Source organism: Myotis yumanensis, unplaced genomic scaffold, assembly GCF_028538775.1.
Source record: "Myotis yumanensis isolate MYYU_CA2020_CCGP unplaced genomic scaffold, mMyoYum1.0.hap1 SCAF_15, whole genome shotgun sequence".
NCBI lineage: Eukaryota > Metazoa > Chordata > Mammalia > Chiroptera > Vespertilionidae > Myotis > Myotis yumanensis.
Genome location: NW_027223766.1, coordinates 4,022,567 through 4,042,544, shown reverse-complemented (window position 1 = coordinate 4,042,544; position 19,978 = coordinate 4,022,567). Strand labels below are relative to the sequence as shown.

Here is a 19,978-nt window from a genome sequence, read left to right as displayed (position 1 = left end):
TGCAGAAAATCAGTGGATTTTCTTGGGCACAGCAGAGGACTGAGGTCATAGGGCAAACTGCTAGGCTCAAATCTGGGTACAGATGAATGCTGATAGGATCATCCCAGACCTGTGGACCTTGACAAAAGCCATTGGAACCATGGGCTGGTTAAGAACACAGAAATGGTCATTTGGACAACTATGGAGGTTGCAGACAAGTGACATGGACAAAACTCCTGAGGGGAGCAGTCTCAGAGGACTTCCCCATATTTTCATGAATTTTATCTCCTGAGGAACTGAGCAAGGTCCTCTCAGGCTTCTGGAAGCAGAGAGGAGTAGTAATCTGTGTAGAATATATCCAGGGTTCTCCATCACAAAGACATGCTCCCCAGGGCAAAGCCCTAATTAGATCCTGTCATTCCTGGAAGGGGACATTTCTTCTACTGCCCCTCTGGTCTTCCTGTATCACCTGAGGTCAGGTTGAGCTAAGAATCCCTGTGAAGGTCACAGCCCAGGGACATAGGGACACTAGAAGACTGAGACTTAATCATGAAATCTTAGAACTCTTCTGCTTCTCCACCCACACCTTCCCACCAAGACAAAGCACTCCAATATAGTCATATATATCTATAATAAATATAATATAATATAATATAATCTACACTAATAAAATAAAAACATGGTAATTAGCGTACGACTGCTACACTTCCCATTGGATAATCAGGGTGATATGCAAATTAACTGCCAACCAAGATGGCGGCCGGCAGCCAGGCAGCTTAAAGCGAACATGAGGCTTGCTTGCTGCAATGAAGGAAGACTCCAACGTTCCCCGCCTGCCTTGCCGGCCTCTGAGCTGGCAGTTTGAAACTTTGTAACAAATATAGAAGCTAAACAAAACCCCAGAAACCAGCTTTCAGCCGGCCGGGATCTCAGAGCTGGAGTTATACATTGTTTCGATTATAGAACGCAAACAAACCAGATACCTGCTTTCAGCAGCGGAAGCCTCAGAGCTAGAGCCAGAGCTAAAGCTGGCCCAGAATTTAAAAAAAAAGAAGAAAAACAGGAGCAGTTGGGAGCTTCAGTCAATCGCCAGCCTGAAAGCAGCCCTCAGCCCCTCATCCAGACTGGCCAGGCACCCCAGTGGGAACCCCCACCCTGAAGGGGGTGTGACCAGCTGCAAACAGCCATCATCCCCTCATCCAGGCTGGCCAGGCACCCCAGTGTGGACCCCCACCCTGATCCAGAACACCCTTCAGGGCAAACCAGCCGGCCCCCAGGCCTCTATCCTATATAGTAAAAGGGTAATATGGCTCCCAGCACCGGGATCAGCGGAGCTGCGAGGCCTCCCAGCACCGGGATCAGAGTGACAGGGGGCAGCGACCAAACCCCCAGATCACACCTGCTCTGTGCCTGATAGGGGGAGCTCCCCAACCCCCTGATCGCCCTGTGGCTCTGTGTGTGACAGGGTGCAGTGCCCCAACCCCCTGATTGGCCCTGCTCTGTGTGTGACAGGGTGCAGCGCCCCAACCGCCCCCCCCCCCCCACAGGCCCTGCTCTGTGTGTGACAGGGTAGAGCCATAACCTCCCCGTCGGCCCTGCCCTGAGTGTGACAGTGGTGGTGCCCCAACCCCCTGATCGGCCCTGCTCTGTGGGTGATAGAGGGTGGCGCCCCCACCCCCCCACCCCACGGGCCCTGCTCTGTGTGTAATGGGGTAGAGCCATAACCTCCCCATCGGCCCTGCCCTGAGTGTGACAGTGGCGGCACCCCAACCCCTTGATAGGCCCTGCTCTGTGGGTGATAGAGGGTGGCGCCCCAACCCCCTGATCCGCCCTGCTCTGTGCATGACAGGGGGCAGTGCCCAACCCCCTGATTGGCCCTGCTCTGTGTGTGACAGGGGGCAGCGCCCCAACCCCCTGATTGGCCCTGCTCTGTGCGTGACAGGGGGTGGCACCGCCACCTCCCCATCGACCCTGCCTTGAGTGTGACGGGGGCGGTGCCCCAACCCCCCAATTGGCCCTACCCTGAGCGTGACTGAGGGTGGCATCGCAATCTCCCAATCCACCCTGCTCTGTGCATGACGGGGTGGCGCCCCAACTCCCCAATCAGCCCTGCTCTGAGCCTGACCAGGGGCTGCACCTAGGGATTGGGCCTGCCCTCTGCCACCTGGGAGCAGGCCTAAGCCAGCAGGTCGTTATCTCCTGAGGGGTCCCAGACTGCGAGAGGGCACAGGCCGGGCTGAGGGACCCCCCCCCCCCCGAGTGCACAAATTTTTGTGCACCGGGCCCCTAGTATAATATAATATAATATACACTAATAAAAGAGAAACATGCAAATTGGTGTCACTCCACTATGCCCACCAGCCAATCAGAGCGACTATGCAAATTAAACCAACAAAGATGGAGATTAATTTGCATACATAGGCACGGAGCGAAGATTGAAGACTACTGAAGATGGCGGCGGCCACGGAGCTGGAGCGAGCAGGAGGCTTGGGTTGCTCCTGGCAATGAAGGAAGCCAAGCTTCCTGTCGGCCCTTGCCTCCGCTCAAGGAGTGGCTGGAGGCCAGGGTTTCCTGGGGCGAACCAGGCTTCTAGCCTGCCCTGGGCTCCACTCAAGGAGTGGCTGGGGGCCTGGGTCGCCGTGGGTGACCCAGGCTTCCAGCCCACCCTGGGCTCTGCTCAAGGAGGAGCTGGAAAAAAAAAGTAGGGGCTGGGAGCAGCCAGAGTGGAGAAGCCAAGCCTCAAGACCGGACCAAAGGCCTGGGTCCCGGGTGCTGGAGGAAAACCGGTGTCGGCAGCCAGGGGAAAGAAGGCCTATTGCGTGAATCTTCGTGCAATGGGCCACTAGTATAATATAATTAATATAATATAATATCATATAATTAATATAATATAATATAATTAATATAATATCTATAATAAAAAAGAAAAATATGTTAATTAGACCGGACAGCCAAACAACCTTCTGGACTTCATTCTGGATGTCCTTCTGGATAAAGCTGCCACAGCGGGGGCCAAGGTAGGGGCAATCAGGTAGGCAGGCAAGCAATTAGGGGCAATCAGGCAGGCGAGCGGTTAGGAGTCAGCGGTCCCGGATTGGGAGAGGGATGTCCAACTGCCGGTTTAGGCCAGATCCGCAGGGATCCCTGTGGGATTGCGCCTAAACAGGCAGTCAGACATCCCCCAAGGGGTCCCAGATTGTGAGAGTATGCTGGCTGGGCTGAGGGACCACCCCACCCTCCACCCCGTGTATGAAATTTGTGCACCTGGCCTCTAGTAATATAATGAAACTAGAATCCCAGTGCACGATGGGGCCCCTTGTCTTGGACTGCACCCTCTAGCAATCTGGGACGCCTTGGGGGATGTCAGATAGCCAATTTCGGCCCAATCCCTGCTGGCCTGATCCAGACCAGAGGGAGCCCAATCCCCACAGGCTCGATCCAGACAGAAGGGAGCCTGATCCTGTGTGTTGAGTGTCTGTCCCCTGGTGGTCAGTGCGCATCATAGTGACTGGTCGACTGGGCTTTCAGTAGTTTGGTTACTTAGGCTTTATGTATATAGATATAATCCTATATAATAAAGATGTAATATGCAAATTGACCATCACTCCAACACACAAGATGGCCATCCCCATGTGGACACAAGATGGCCTACAGGGGAGGGCAGTTGTGCGTGATCAGGCCAGCAGGGGAGGGTAGTTGGGGGGACCAGGCCTACAGGGGAGGGCAGTTGGGGGCAACCAGGCCTGCAGGAGAGGGCAGTTGGGAGCAACCAGGCCTGCAGGGGATGGCAGTTGGGGGTGACCGGGATGGCAGTTGGGGTTGACCAGGCTGGCAGGGGAGGGCAGTTGGGTAGGACCAGGCCTGCAGGGTTGGGCAGTTGGGGGTGACCAGGCCAGCAGGGTAGGGCAGTTGAGTGGGACCAAGCCAGCAGGGGAGGGCAGTTGGGGGCGATGGGCTGGCAGTGGAACAGTTAGGCATCAGATCAGGCTGGCAGGGGAATGATTAGAGTGTGATCAGTCTGGCAGGCAGAAGTGGTTAGGGGCAATCAGGAAGGCAGGCAGGCGAGTGGTTGGGAGCCAGCAGTCCTGGATTGTGAGAGGGATGTCCGACTGCTCATTTAGGCCCGATCCTACCTAAACGGGCAGTCGGACATCCCTCAATGGGTCCCAGATTGGAGAGGGTGCAGGCTGGGCTGAGGGACCCACTCCCCCTCCAGTGCACAAATTTCATGCACCGGGCCTCTAGTATTATATATTCTCTCTCATATATATACACTAGAAGCCTGGTGCACAAAATTTGTGCATGGGAGGAGGTGGGTCTCTCAGCCCAGCCTGCACCCTCTCACAATCCAGGACCTTTCAGGGCATGTCCGCCTGCTGGTTTATGCCCAATCCCATAGACATCCCTCTCACAGTCTGAGACTGCTGGTTCCAGACCGCTTGCCTGCCTGTCTGATTTCGCCCCTAAAACTCAAGCTTCTTCTTTTTTTATTTTTTATATTTATATTTTTCTTTATTTTTTATTTTATAATTCAAGCTTCTTGAGAACATGATGCATTTAACATTATTCCATATTCCTTACAGAGAGCTAAGCATGGTAAACACAGCAAATACTTAATACTTATAGGCTTCTATACAAACACTTTCCAACCAGGAATGTTTTAATAGGCAATCTCCAAAAACTTAAACTGGAAAACCTAAAAGTAGAGCGCTCAGATTTCAGGCATCAGGTGCTATTAGCAGGATTTCTATCCCAATTAAACTCTAATTCTGAGCCCTCAACAATCTGGACAAACTGCTCTTCACTATCTCCAAAATGAGTGTGGGGTGTTGTTTTGTTTTTGTTGTTGTTTTTGTGTGTGTGTGAGTTTTTGGTGTGTGTGTGTGTGTTTTGTTTGTTTGTTTGTTTTTTTGTGATTCCAAAGTAGAGATTTATTTAAGAATTATTTAGTGTTTGCATAAAAATCACCAATTGTTCCCCATTGGGTTTTTAACACACATGAATTCTTTAGGGGTTCCTCTATTCACCCCAACACTTTCAAAATACAGCTCTTGTTAGTGCCAGGATGGGCAGTTACAGCAACGAGTTGTTTCCTTAGGTCTGAGCATCTGGAGGGCTCGTGGTCTCCCCTCTGAGAACACACATGATAGGTAGTTTCTTAGGTGGGGTAGGCTGTCCTTGAAGAAAATACACAGAAGAATTCAAGTTCAGTCATCTGTGGTCAGTTACACATACCTGATAGCTTCAAAATAAAGTCCCCTTGGTCAAGGTCATCAAAGCCTTGCTGGTTGTTTTCAACTATAAAAAACTGTCTGGAAAAAGACAGTAGGAAAGAGAGAGGTCTATACTGACAGCGCTGTGACGCTGGGCTGTGCAACCACAGGAGAGCACACAGCAGTCTGCTTTAAAGAAAAATCCTGTATAATTTCAAATTAGACTCCTCGTGGTCCTTACATGACCCAAAACATCACTGCACCAGATCCTCATTTTAAAAATGTATGACATGGATCCCCCAGGCTCATGCACCACGTGGGGGGACAAGGACAGAAAACTGTAGGACTTGACTTATTAGCAACATTAACTGATTTTTTATCACACTGAAATGAAGGCAGTCGGTCTGTGCTGCCGTGAAATTGAAGGTAATTCTGAAGTAGGGTGGTTATTTATTGCTCTGTTAGGATAGACCCCAAAAATGACTTTTCAGAAACCAGGGCTGTCCCCTGCAACCCCAGCCAGAATCTAGGCCACTCTGGAGGACGCAGGCCAAGGTGGCCTGCCAGCTTGTTTCACAGTGATTCTGGCTTGTCTGTTTCTGGGAATGCCAGCTGCTGGGCACGCCTACACTTTGTAATTGAGCTCGGCGTTCATCTTGGTGTATATTTCGTAGATGACGTCAATGGTGGCCGTTGACGTCATCTCCAGGTGGACCTTCTCCAGGCACTCTTCCTCCGTCACGTTCTGGCCCTTGGAGAGCGCATTCAGGAAGTTGGACTTGTAGGGCGCGGCGCACAGTGCTGCCTGGAAGATCTTCTGCACAATTCAGCCATGGCACTTCTTGAGCGCCATCTCCTAGGCCTTGGTGGCATTGATGCGGATGAGGTTGGGGTGGCCCTCGCCCTGCTCCCTGTCACAGATGCTCTGCAGGAAGACCCGTATGAAGCAGAGGCCCCTTTTCAGCCACGTCAGCACCAGCGTGGCCCCCACTTGGCACCACTCTCCTCCATACATTTCCTTCTCCACCTCTAGGATGTTGTGCAGGGTCCGGAACTCGGCCAGGTCGGTGTTGTACACAGCTTTGATTTTCGTGATGTTACCATTTATGTCTGCCTTGATGGGACTAAACACTGGGGACCCAGGGCAATCAAAGAACGGTGGCAGGTGGGACACCACCTCCAGGAAGGGCCCAGTCTCGACCTGCTTGTCCGAGGGCAGCGGCTTCAGCAGGTGTTCAGCCAGCAGCACCAGTTCTGGGTCAAGGCCGGCGGTGATGCCGTTTTCTAATCGGATCTTCCTCTTCCTTCCCCAGCACACTCCAAACTTACTCTGGACAGACCACCCCAACCCTGCAGACCCTTAACACATTTCGTACCTCATAGAAATCTCTAAGACATACGCCAGGGTCCGCACCTTTTTGGGCAAACTGCATGTTACTTAAATCATCATAAATACAGATCATAATGCACTTTAGGTGTTGTTTTTCAATAATTATAATATTTTTATTTACAAAAACAAACAATTAAAGTTCCTAGTACTTTTTTAACGTATGGTACTGCATAAAACATTTTCCTCTATGAAGAGGGACCAAACAAAATTTACATAACTATCTAGATTCGCTCCTTTATCCATGGGCGGCACAAACTCTGCAGACTCTCGTAGGAAATTTTTTCTTTCCACTCGCTGGAGTACACGTAGGTTCATGCTGCTTCATATCACCTGACAACCTTTTGGGTGGATCTTTATGAGGTGCTCTCCTTGCACCCCCAGGGGGAGGGCTGGACAGATTTGTCTCTGGTTCTGGAGAGCCTTCATTATTGTCATCCGTTATCCAGTCTCTCGCCACCGATAGCAGAAACTGTTTATACTTCATTTTTGCTTGTGGATTGAGGATGTTGTACACTCTAAATGAATTGTAAAGTCCACAGTTTATAAGGTACAGCACTACTTTTTTTGTCCATTTCATCGTTTTCCTTAGAATGGAACAACACGAAAGGAAGTGTATCAGTTTCGTTGGCTTCCTTCCTTTTTCTGAGAGAGGGCATTTCTAAAAGCGCCAGGAACTTGAAGACAAAGACCATTCGAATGACCAAAATACAATGTAACTGCAATGCTTTATGGGTTCGTGCAATTATATAGTTTTTCGTAGATTGACCTGCACGGTTTCCACCAATGAGATCGCTTCATTCGATGTGGACAAGACAGTGTGTTGACATCTAAGGTCCATAACAGATGGCGCATGAAAAACGAGAAAACTCGTGAGTGGTCCTTAACAGATGGCACTTGAAACACGAGAACGCTAGTGAGCAGTACAAAAGGTGTTAAGAGCTTCCCCCCTATTTCTTTGACTTTCCCCCATCAAACTCACACCCTATCGTGTTGCCTAGGGGTGCCCCTAACCGCTCCCTGGGGGGCGGGGCCAGCCCTGCGAGGGGCCGTGGTGATTCTGGTCTAATGGTCGTTATGGTCATGACACCATTAGGGTTGCTGGCTTTTTATATATATAGATTATATAGAGTGGGTGGCAAAAGTAGTTTTACAGGTGTGAGCACACAAGATAGAGTTTATTCTTATATTTTTACTTATTAATTATTGTATTAATTTGCATACAAACAGCTGTAAATCTACTTTCTCCCACTTTATATAGTAGCTGAAAGGGCTTCAAGACACAGACTTGGCCAAAAAGGGAAAGTTATACCATGCTCTGAAGAAAGCTGAAATCGCTATTTTCAGACAAAGCAGATGCCAGAATAAGGAAAATCAACCAAGTAAACAGAAACTGCTTAATTACAAAGGGGTCAGCTTTGTAAGGAGACATAAGGATCCTAATTTTTTTTTTTTTAACCTGAGAACAGAGCATCAAAATATGCGGCACAAAAACTGATAGAACCCAAAGGAGAAAGAGGTGAACTCCCTGTTACAGTTGAGTCTTCAAAAACCCTCCTTCAAGAATGGAGAGATCAAGAGAGAAGCAGTAAATATACAGTTGACCTGAGTAGATGTGGCCATATCATCTAACTTGATCTAATTGGCGTTTGAAAAATACTACATAAAGTAATAACAGAATACTCCTTCTTCTCAAGCTCACATATAACATTCTGTACAATAGATCACATTCTGGGTCCACAGGGGACAGGAACAAAGTGTAGAAAGAAAAAATGTTAGATGAAGAAATTTGCCTGGAAATAATATAAGCAGGAAGAAAAAATATAGTTGGGAGATAAGAGAAGAAAGAAGAAAACCAGGAGAAGAAAAAAATAAGTAGCAATAGATACCCCATACTGTAAACCTCATAAATCCACAGGTTCTGGGAGCTGAGCTCATTATATACAGTATCTCATTTAATCCTCTCACTCTCTGACCTGATTGTCATCATTTGTAGATGAAGAAACTGAGACTCAAAGAAGTTTGGTCATTTGTAGGTAAGAGGACCAAAATGCAAAGCTGGAGACCCTACTTCACCCAAGATTCAACTTTGTTGACTCTGCAAATATGGGGTTAAGGTTACCTGCTATGAGGCTGGGCTGGATGGCTGAACTCTAGAATGGATGCATCCATCATTAAGCATTGTGGTGTGGCCAGTGCCTGGTAATGAAGTCCCACTTTTCCAGGTGGTTCCCTAATAGTCACAAGCCTCCCTGACCCCAGCCGACACTCTTGGCTCTCAGATTTCCCTCTGCTCTGCTATAAATTTTGTTTTCCTCTGCAGATTAACTTAATGCTTCAGGAACCCTGCAATCAAGTAGCCCACATCCATCATGTCCTACTGTTTAAAGTAGTGAAAAGGCTTTTATAATAAGATTGGTGGCTTTGCAAATAAAAGTTGTGAGTTTCAATTATTCTTTAGTAATGGGTCCAAGATTGGGGTAGAAGCTAGATAGAGGAGATGGTTAAAGTAAGAAAGCCTTTTTCCTTCTAAATTGTGACATCATATCCCTCAAATCAAAACCATACATTGCATGATTCTTAAAGGCAAAGACCATAACATTCATCTTTGTTTCCTCCAAGTTGGGATTTTGTAAATAGTTGTTTTAATAAAGTTTAGGTGAATTATAATCCTTCATAATCATTTAACATATCAAAATATGCCTCAAGTTTTAGGAAAGATCATAAATATATTGCCTATAAAATGAAATACTTTTATATAAAGCCATGCAGCACATTTGCCATACAACACATGAATAATATAACTGTTTTGTGTCATAAATTTATCCCAAATCTAACAAGTTAGCTATAAAGGGCATTTTCATGTTCTTGTTCCTTTAAATTTAGGAGAGTTTGTTAGAACATTTTAGATGAACTAGAATTCTGAAAAAGGGCTGTTCTTGGGACCGTGAGTAATGTTTTCTTTTGATCACAATATATGTCCTTTAACGAACAAAAAATTATTTCATTTCCTGGCTTAGAGCTGAGCTCTTTTAAAAAATAAGTCTTCTTTCCCCTAATTGAAATGTAGTTTGAAATTAAAATCTTCAAATAAACCACTTGGGGAAGATCATGGACTGCTTGTGTGACCTTACAAACTAAATTCCTGGGTCTCACTAGCAAAGGAAGTTTTTCTGTATCCTGATTTCCATTCTTCAACATCAAACAAGTATTTAGTGGGTTAATATGTTAAGTATCCCCTCTGACAGGTGAGTGCTGCGGGTGAGTCCGGGCAGCGATGTTCTGGCGATCACAGGGTGGGAATGCTGGTGTTCAGGGATGCGAATGCCACGGCAGCAGTTATGTGATCATCTGCATAAATATTTTCTGAGTCCCTTGTGTTATTCAGTTGGATCATGTAATAGAGTTAATAGTGTACTTGAACCCACAGAAGTGTGCTGCAGTGAATTTTGAAGTGCGCACGTGTGTGTGTTCGCAATAGTGTGTGGATTTTGAATAATGTTATTCTATGTAGCAAGCAAGTACTTTGGTGAATTAAAAGGTCTCTCTATTGTCTACCTGGTTTCAGATGAGTAGGTTGGTGGTTTGAGCTATTCAATTAAGTCAACCAGTTGTTTTTCTGTTGAATCAATCAAATGTTATATCATATGTATTTAATTTCCCTCCCTCCCTCTCTCACTCCCTCCTTTCCTTCCTTCCTTCCTTCCTTCCTTCCTTCCTTCCTTCCTTCCTTCCTTCCTTCCTTGACTGTGGATGACATTATTCATAGTTAACATTTCAAACAAGAAGCACTTCGAGTGCCAGCACACTGTAGAGCTCTTTACTAGTGACCCTTCCTAACCACTCCATGATTCAGTTTCTTTGTTTAGCACCAACCTCATTGAGTTCCTTTGAAGAGTGCCTGAAACATGTACAATTCTCAATATATTGAGAACAAACTCAGTGGAATTTCATTGCATGAATTACATTCCTTTTGGAATCTTCCAAATCCCTGTTTATAATTTTTCCAGTAAAAAATCGTTTTTTTGTAAACATTTTATTTTTAAAAGTCCATTTTTGGTGGCTGGTAATGGTGTTGATTTTACACTAATTAGTACTCCTATTCTAGAGCCATTGATGCCTGTCTAGGTCTTGCTTCCTTTCCACTGCACCGGCAAGTGTAGGTGAAATTCTGCATGTTTCTCACGTGGGAAATGGCTTGTGGCCACTTTGCGTCCGACTGGATGCTGTATCTGTCCATCGTGGTCTCTACCAGGTGTCTCCTGCATTACCCGGAGGCATATACGTTCACCAGGAACGGTCATACATGCAAAGGTCCTTTCTGCTTTTTGCTCAGCCTGGACTCCCTGTGCTGCCCAGACTCTGAAGCGTGGATCAGGCTGTGTACACGTCCCCCATGCCCAGCCCTGGAGTGGCTGTTCCTGCTGCAGCGTGAGGGTGCTGCAGCTGTGGGAGGGTGTGCACTTCCCTGCATGTTCCCTGTGTCCACAATCTGTGGGACTTTCAGTGAGGGTCCACCTCCACTTTTCCCCCTGTTTTGAGGATAGAGGGCCGCACCACTCGCTCAGACACTACCTGCATCACTTCATTATCACCCAGCAGAGTGTGTTCTTTCGGTCACCAGATGACCCTCCCATATTACATTCTTGCTGTCCTAGTCACTTTTGTTCACTGAATTCTAGGTTTCCCCTTTCCTGGGGGAACTCAGCCATCACCTGGGCTCCTGACAGCTCTGCTGTGGCTGCAGGTCCCTCTTCCTAACTGACACCCTCTCCTGAACCCGGAGCTCCCTGATGCCCTCAGCGCCTCTGGCGTCTGACATTCCTTCCTGCCAGCTGCACTGGCCATGCCAGGGCTGGGAGAGTGTAAGCCCTCCTTCAAGGGGACAGTCTCAGGTCCAGATGTATCTCCACCCTCTTGACAACTGACAATGGAGAATTTGAACCTGAATCTGACCCTCCTCCCCAGTCTTCTTCATTGACCCACCTCTGATCCTGAACTAGAGCGAACATCACTTGTTTCAGTTGTACCTCAATGGCTCGCCTCCGCCTTCCAAAGTCTCACTGTGCCAGCACCATCCCATGTAGGCTGCAGGTCATTTCTGTCTGTGTCTCTTGGGGAAAAACCCAAAGGATGGCTGGTCTGTCCTGTATTTATTTAAAAACAATAAGCAGTTAACCTTTGCTATAAACTTTTAAATGTATTTCATATTAGTGATTTTATAAATGACTACATACATTACGGTGCCATTTACATAAATTGTAGTGCCTGGAATTCAATGAAAATTGTGTTTATAATCCTTATCCTTAATTTACTGTTTTAGATGACGTGTCTCTTATGGTCTGTGTGGTACTCTGTGGACCCAGCCCTCCTGTTGTGACAGCTCCAGCCACTGTCCTGCTTGGCCTGCTCACTGCTTTCCCGGGAGGCACAGTTAGAGGACTTTCTCTTTCCACTCAGCCCATTGCCTGACTTTTTCTAATAGAAATAATCTGCATAATAGGCAAACAGTCAAACATTTTATTTCTTTAGTTGATGCCTTAAACATTTAGATGTCTGTTATTTAAAATAATATAACAGCAAGGAAATATTTAAATTAATGCACCAGCCCAATAAATAAATTTATTCATATTTCTGGAACAACACATTTATTTATTTTAAAAAATATATTTTATTGATTTTTTACAGAGAGGAAGGGAGAGGGATAGACAGTTAGAAACATCAATGAGAGAGAAACATCGATCAGCTGCCTCCTGCACACGCCTTACTGGGGATGTGCCCGCAACCAAGGTACATGCCCTTGACCGGAATCGAACCCGGGACCCTTGAGTCCACAGGCTGTCGCTCTATCCACTGAGCCAAACCGGTCAGGGCTGGGACAACACATTTAAAAATCAAAATAATGGCAATAAGTATATTAATTATAAAATATTAGAGGGTCCCCCAGCCCGGCCTGTGCCCTCTCGCAGTCTGGGACCCCTCAGGAGATAACGACCTGCTGGCTTAGGCCTGCTCCCGGGTGGCAGAGGGCACACCCAATCCCTAGGTGCAGCCCCTGGTCAGGCTCAGAGCAGGTCTGATTAGGGAGTTGGGGCGCCGCCCCCTGTCATGCACAGAGCAGGCCGGATTGGGAGGTTGTGATGCCACCCTCAGTCACGCTCAGGGTAGGGCCGATTGGGGGGTTGGGGCACCGCCCCCTGTCACACTCAAGGCAGGGTCGATGGGGAGGTTGCAGCGCCACCCCCTGTCACACACAGAGCAGGACCGATCAGGGGGTTGGGGCGCTGCCCCCTGTCACTCACAGAGCAGGGCCCATCAGGGGGGTTGGGGCTCCATACCCTGTCACACACAGAGCAGGGTCAATCAGGGGGTTGGGGAGCTCCCCCCTGTCATGCACAGAGCAGGGCCCATCAGGGGGTTGAGGAGCTCCCCCCTGTCATGCACAGAGTAGGGCCGATAGGGGAGTTGGGGCACCGCCCCCTGTCACACACAGAGCAGGGCTGATCAGGGGGTTGGGGAGCCTTCCCCTGTCACGAACAGAGCAGGGCAGATAGGGAGGTTGTGGCCCCGCCCCCTGTCACACACAGAGCCACAGGGCGATCAGGGGGTTTGGGTGCTGCCCCCTGTCACGCTGATCCCGGTGCCGGGAGGCATATTACCCTTTTACTATATAGGATAGGATAGAGGCCTGGTGCACGGTGGGGGCCGGCTGGCTTGCCCTGAAGGGTGTCCTGGATCAGGGTGGGGGTCCCCACTGGGGTGCCTGGCCAGTCTGGCTGAGGGGCTGAGGGCTGTTTTCAGGCTGGTGGGTTGACTGAAGCTCCCAACTGCTACTTTTTTTCTTTTTTTTTTATTCTGGGCCAGCTTTAGCTCTGAGGCTGCGGCTGCTGAAAGCCGGTTTCTGGCCTTTGTTTTTCCTTCTGTATTTGATACAATGTTACTGTCCGGCTGGCTGAAGCCTGGCTGACTAACGCAGGTTTCTGGGGTTTTGTTTAGCTTCTATATTTGCAACATAGTTGCTGAGAGGCTGGCAAGTTAGGCGGGGAACGTTGGAGTCCGCAGTCACTGGAGCAAGCAAGCCTCCCTGTTCCCTTCAGTGCATGGCTGCCGGCTGCCATCTTTGCTGACAGTTAATTTGCATAAGGATATGCTGATTAGCCAATGGGAAGGGTAGCGGTCGTATGCTAATTACCATGTTTCTCTTTTATTAGTGTAGATACTAAGTTTATTTTTATATAGTCGAGGTAGAAATGTAATCATGTCTGGTAGACACTGAAATGAGAGTGGTTTAAAAAACATTTTTTTTCCTCACATAAAAATCTGTGTCTTTTCCACTTAAGGGCGTGGCCCACAATTTGCCGCTTCTGTGCTGATTTCATTGGCCAGAGAGTATATGGAAGTGAGGCTTTAAACATAGTCATGTTTCTAGGCAGCCATGAGCTTGACTGAAAATAGTCTGCTACTGAGGATCAAAGTGGTCGTGGATGCTGGGAGGCAACTGGCATTCACTCCCTCCTACGTTAATAAGATTTTTCAAGTCATATTAAAAAATATATATAATCTTGGTTGAGCTCCCACCATATGCCAGACCCTGGGGATTTAACAGTGGATGGAATATAAGCTTTCCCAGGAAGACTGTATGTGGTGGTTGGGATGGGGGTGGGGACTAGGGGAATGATGCTGGGTGCGCTCAGGAGCCGGGCCATCATGGCCCAGCGCTTTTTTTTTTTTGCGGGGGGCAGGGGGCGTGGGATGAGAAACACTGAAGAGGAGGTTGGGCATTAGTAAGTGAATTTTAATGTGATTAGAGCTTTCCAGGTGAAGAATGGGCTGAGACATTGGAGGTAGTAAAGGTGGCAGAATATGCCACCGCAAAATATGCCACTTCGTGGTGCCTTGATCATTTTGAGCTGTAGACACTTGAACAACAGCAGCTGCATGGACAGGCTTTGCCTGAGCTCCCACTCTGTATAGACAGAGCCTCCCAGGGAACGGAACCACTGGTCAGCAGCCCCTCCCCGAAGTTTCATCATCTCCCTGGCGAGAGGCACCCTTGTCCCTGAGAAGAGACTAGAGGACCAGGCAGCCCAGACAAACTTTGTCACAAACTCCCTGACATCTCATCTGTTCTTCTGAAGGCCCATTCATCTTTCCTGAAATTACTTCCTTTCCCCAAAAGGTCTATGCACCCCTCCACCTTCCCTGAAATTACTTCCTGTCCCCAAAAGGTCTATACACCCCTCCACCTTCCCTACTAAGGTGGTATTGAATCCGGATTCTAAGCCAGCTCAGGGGTTATTCACTGATGTCTAAGTACCTCCCATGTGTCTGTGAGGTTCACGTGTTAATAAACCTGTTTATTTTTCTCTTGTGAATCTGTCTTTTGTTACAGGAGTCTCAGCCAAGAACCCAGAAGGGTAGAGGGATTTTTTTTCCTGCCAAGAATTCAAAAATAATTTTCCTCTCCTACAGTAGTGAGATATTTCATGAAATAAGTGTTGCCATGAAATGGTATAATGCAGAGAACAGCCGTAACCAGTTTGGCTCAGTGGCTAGAGTGTTGGCCTGCAGACTGAAGGGTCTAGGTTTGAATCTGGTTAAGGGCACTTGTCTCAGTTGCAGGTTCTATCCCTAGTCCTGATCGGGGAGCTTATGGGAGACAACCAATCCATGAGTCTCTCTCACATCGATGCTTCTCTCTCTCTCTTCCTCTCTATCTCTCTCCTTCTCTCTCTCCACCCCCCTTATACTCTGTCTAAAAATTAATGGAAAAATGTCCTTGGGTGAGGATTAACAACAACAAAAATATCCAGAACTGAGTTGGGCTGGGCTGGAGAGCTCATGGGGGAGTGTGGAAAGAGGTGAGCCTACAGAGGTATCTTGTGTTGGGATGTGAAGGTCCTTATATGTTTGAATTCCATCCCATAGATCAGGGGCCCGCAAACTAGGGCCCGTGGGCCAAATCCTACCAGCCACCTGCTTTTGTGAAGTGTTACAGGAAACAGTGACACCAAGTATTTCCTTAAATATCTGTGGCCACTTTCCTGGGACAGTGGCAGAGGGGTGTGGTGTGACAGGTACAGTAAGGTCTACAAAACCTAAAGCACGTTCTCTCTGGCCTTTCACAGAAAAAGGTGGCTAGCCCCCGAGGCCCAGTATGATTTCTCTTTGGGGGTGTTAAAGCCTTAGAAACATGCATGGAGGTTCTTTGAGGAGAATGTGGACTAACCACTCACTTATTCTTTGCATATCTTGATAAAATAGTTTTTCTTTTGTTTTGCTGTGAACAGAGACTATGCTTGGGGATTAAACTATGGAAGAATCATGAGAGCATGCACTATAAATAATTTTGTTTACCGCCTCTGGCGAAGCAATTCCAGGGACTACAAAGCTTGCCAAAAGGTCCTAAGAGTTTGCTTAAGGACCAAAACTTTTACACTGAAGAAATGGATGAGCTCTGGTTGCTATTTTAATTAAAATGTAAGTCTGTCTTTCTCAGAGCTTTCACAGTGATGTTAATGTGGGGCTGTGTCTGCGGTCATACCAACACAATGGCAGCTGTTGGAACAAAGCAACGCTGGGCCATGACAAATCCCGAGGAAGGCAGAGAACATTTGCCCGAGTTAGCTCAGCATCCTAGACCTGGAGACGTGTCAGCTTCAGGAACGACTTCTTTCAAAGCCAAGTCACAGCAGATTGTGTTAACCTTGAAGCTTTGTAAGAGCTCTTCATGAAGTTGTCATACACCATTAGGGCACAATGAGCATCATTCATTAAGTCTCCACTAAGCTGGTAGACACTCTACTTCATATAATTGCTGCCAAATGCTTTACCTTTGTCCTCTGTAAGCTTACTTTCCCATGTTACCAGCCATCACTTCGGATGAGAGGTCTGTAGGTACAAGCCTCGCCTGGCCAGTGTGTACTGGAACAACCTTCAGCTATGAACCCTGGCACTGAGGTTGTCCTCACATATTCTCCTTTTATCATAGGGTTTCATGGTTTAGTGTTACCTGTGTAATTTTTGTCTATACCATCATCTATATATATAAGCGACCAAACAACCGGTTGACCAGTTGCTATGACGCACACTGACCACCAGGGGGCAGACACAATGCAGGTGCTGCCCCCTGGCGGTCAGTGCACCCCTACAGCCAACCTCCTGCTGCTGGCCAACCTCCTGCAGTCCCTCCCCCTGGCTGACTGAACCTCCCATGGCTCCTCCCCCCAGCCAACCTCCCTTGGCCTGGATCAGACCCTATAAGTGGCCAGGCCGAGGGACCCCACCTGTGCACAAATTTGTGCACCAGGCTTCTAGTCCTATATAATAAAAGGCTAATATGCAAATTGTCCCCTAGGAAGTTCGACCGACCAGGAGTTTGACTGCATGCTATGGCAGCCAGCAGCCAGGGGAAGGAAGGCCCTGGCCAGCAGCCAGAAGGAAGGCATTGGCTGGCAGCTGGAAGGTCCAGATCGGTCCTGATCGCCAGCCAGGCCTAGGGGCCCTATCCATGCATGAATTTCGTGCACTGGGCCTCTAGTTGTAAATAAAATTATATCCTCCTTGGGTTGTTTTATTGTAAATAACACTGCTATGAACATAGGGGTGCATGCATTCTTTCTGATTGGTGTTTTGGAATTCTTAGGATATATTCTCAGAAGTGGGATTGCTGGGTCAGTTTCAGTAAAACAAACACCGCATATTTTCCTCCTTTATTGATGCAATAAATATCACTGTGCCCTGTTATTCGTGAAGCAGATTCTGATCGATCTCCCATATTCCTCACAATATTTTGATTTCCCATCAGTCCTTGTATTTTAAAAGACAGCCATTCTGTAGAACTCCTTTAGTGCTGGGGAGTGGGGGTGTGGACTAATCTGATGTCAGTAGATGCAGCCTCAGGTCTTTCGGTTTTCAGTAGAATTCTGCTTAGTTGGAAAACATATTGGATGAATCTGCTCAAGACTTATTCTTAAAACTTTTTCATAATTAAGACTCATAAAAATCAGAAATAAAGGACATGTATGCATGCATATAAGCCTAACCAATGGACGCAGACAACAGGGGGGTGAGGGCATGAGTAGGGGGGTAGGAGGGTAATGGAGGGATAAGGACACATATGTAATACCTTAATCAATAAAGAAATTAAAAAATAAAATAAAAAATATATTTTTGTATTGGTTAAAAAATCAATATTTTCATACAAATTAAGTAAAAATGTGGATATTCAATTCACAGTGATGATTCACATGGTTAACAAATATGTGAAGAGGTGCATCACCTCGTTGGAATAAAAAACAAACACACATATTGAGAACATAAGGAATACTGGCATCCACACTTGTCTGGCTGTAAAGGAGATGGAACGAGTTAGCGCCAGCAGTAGCCCGAGTCCATGAAGCCAGGAGCTCTCTAAGCTGCTCTGTGCCAGAGGAGAGTTCTGAGTCTTCCTGGAAGAGAGTTTGGCTGTGTAGCTTGTACTCTTCCTGGAAGAGGGTTTGGCTATGCACACCACAGTTTAAGTGTTATGCAATTTGCATAGCCATTTTAGTAATTACATAAGAACTGATGCTCAGGAAACAGTAGAACAAGGGATAGAGATGCGTGCATAAGACTGCTCATCACAGCATTGTGGGTACTGAGAATAAACTGGAAACCACCAAACAACCATTGGCAGGGAGTTGGCAAAATTCTGTTGGTGCATTCATGAAATAGATATCATTTCGCTGCTTTAAAAGACTAGTAAAAATAGTTTCTTTCTTTTCCAATACTCTTCCCTCTTCTTCCTTCACAACATTGTCCTCTATGGCCTGTGGATGTTGCCTCTCTTTAAGGGTTCATTCTCCTCTAACTAGAAGATAATTTTTGGATTTTAGAAAGTTCTACCCAAGTCTCACTTTCTCATATTCTTTCCTTCAATCATAATTGTTTCAAAGGGCACATGATGACTCAGTCCTGAGGCATAAATTCAACCTAATGAGTAGTGACCAACATTTTAAACTTTTATTGAAAGGATATAGCCTGGCCAAAGGTACCAACAGGGTGATGTGTTTGAAGAATTTCAAGAAGTTCTTTAAAACTGAATGAACCATTATGTTCATTTGGACAAGTTCAAGGATTTGAGCATGGTGAGAAAGGCCTTGGAGGGGATTGTGTGTGGTGAAAAATAAATATTTAATCTTGAAAAGAATAAAGAGGCACTGATATTTTAGGCTGACTGTTATTTAGGAATTAATACACTGACTGTCTTTATAACCATAAGAACAGTGTATATCTGTTCCATTTCCTGGGAATATAAATAAGACATCCCACCACGTCCTGATGGCTAGGGTAAGATCTATCACATTCTGATGGCTGGGGTTAGATCCTCCATCCTGAGGACTAGGGTGAGATCCTCCATCCTGAGGACTAGGGTGAGATCCTCCATCCTGAGGACTAGGGTGAGATCCTCAATCCTGAGGACTAGGGTGAGATCCTCCATCCTGAGGACTAGGGTGAGATCCTCCATCCTGAGGACTAGGGTGAGATCCTCCAGCCTGAGGACTAGGGTGAGATCTTCCAGCCTGAGGACTAGGGTGAGATCCTCCATCCTGAGGACTAGGGTGAGATCCTCCATCCTGAGGACTAGGGTGAGATCCTCCATCCTGAGGACTAGGGTGAGATCCTCAATCCTGAGGACTAGGGTGAGATCCTCCATCCTGAGGACTAGGGTGAGATCCTCCATCCTGAGGACTAGGGTGAGATCCTCCAGCCTGAGGACTAGGGTGAGATCCTCCATCCTGAGGACTAGGGTGAGATCCTCCATCCTGAGGACTAGGGTGAGATCCTCCATCCGGATGACTAGGGTGAGATCCTCCATCCTGGGGACTAGGGTGAGATCCTCCAGCCTGGGGACTAGGGTGAGATCCTCCATCCTGAGGACTAGGGTGAGGTCCACTTCCAGATTCACCAAACATCTCTTCAGGGACTGATCTAATATCAACAATGCATTGGGACCTAGTCAAGCAGCCAATTGCCATAATATTCATTACTGTTTTCTCAGGGTCGTTGCATTTATAACAGCTCTCTTCGCTCCTTACTATTAGTTCAGTTGCCCAGAGCATGTGTGTCTGAGCCACCAATAGAAATCTCATCTTGTCCCATCCAGCTATGATATGTGAAACTCTGAAACCACAGCAGCACAGTGTGATGGAATTCTGCTTATCATTTGGATGCAATAACAATGTTACCTTTAGAAGCAGGAGCTACATTGGGCTGGCTCTCGGACACTATGACCTCCAACAGCACATCTTTCTGAAGCCGTCTGCAGAAATCCCATAAGCCCTTGGTGTTCACTACCTGAAGTTGTGATCACTATGCACATAGCTGGAGCCCATTTCAGGGCTGAAGGAAGGCTTTC

The 19,978-nt window shown here is 47.1% G+C and overlaps 1 protein-coding gene and 1 pseudogene across 6 annotated transcripts in view; one reads left to right on the top strand and one right to left on the bottom strand.

The window, feature by feature from the left end:
• RALYL (RALY RNA binding protein like) overlaps positions 1 to 19,978 on the top strand; it is a 560,777-nt gene that overhangs the window by 98,077 nt on the left and 442,722 nt on the right. The gene's annotated exons all lie outside the window — the stretch shown is intronic.
• LOC138993173 (glycolipid transfer protein-like) lies at positions 5,818 to 10,819 on the bottom strand (annotated as a pseudogene).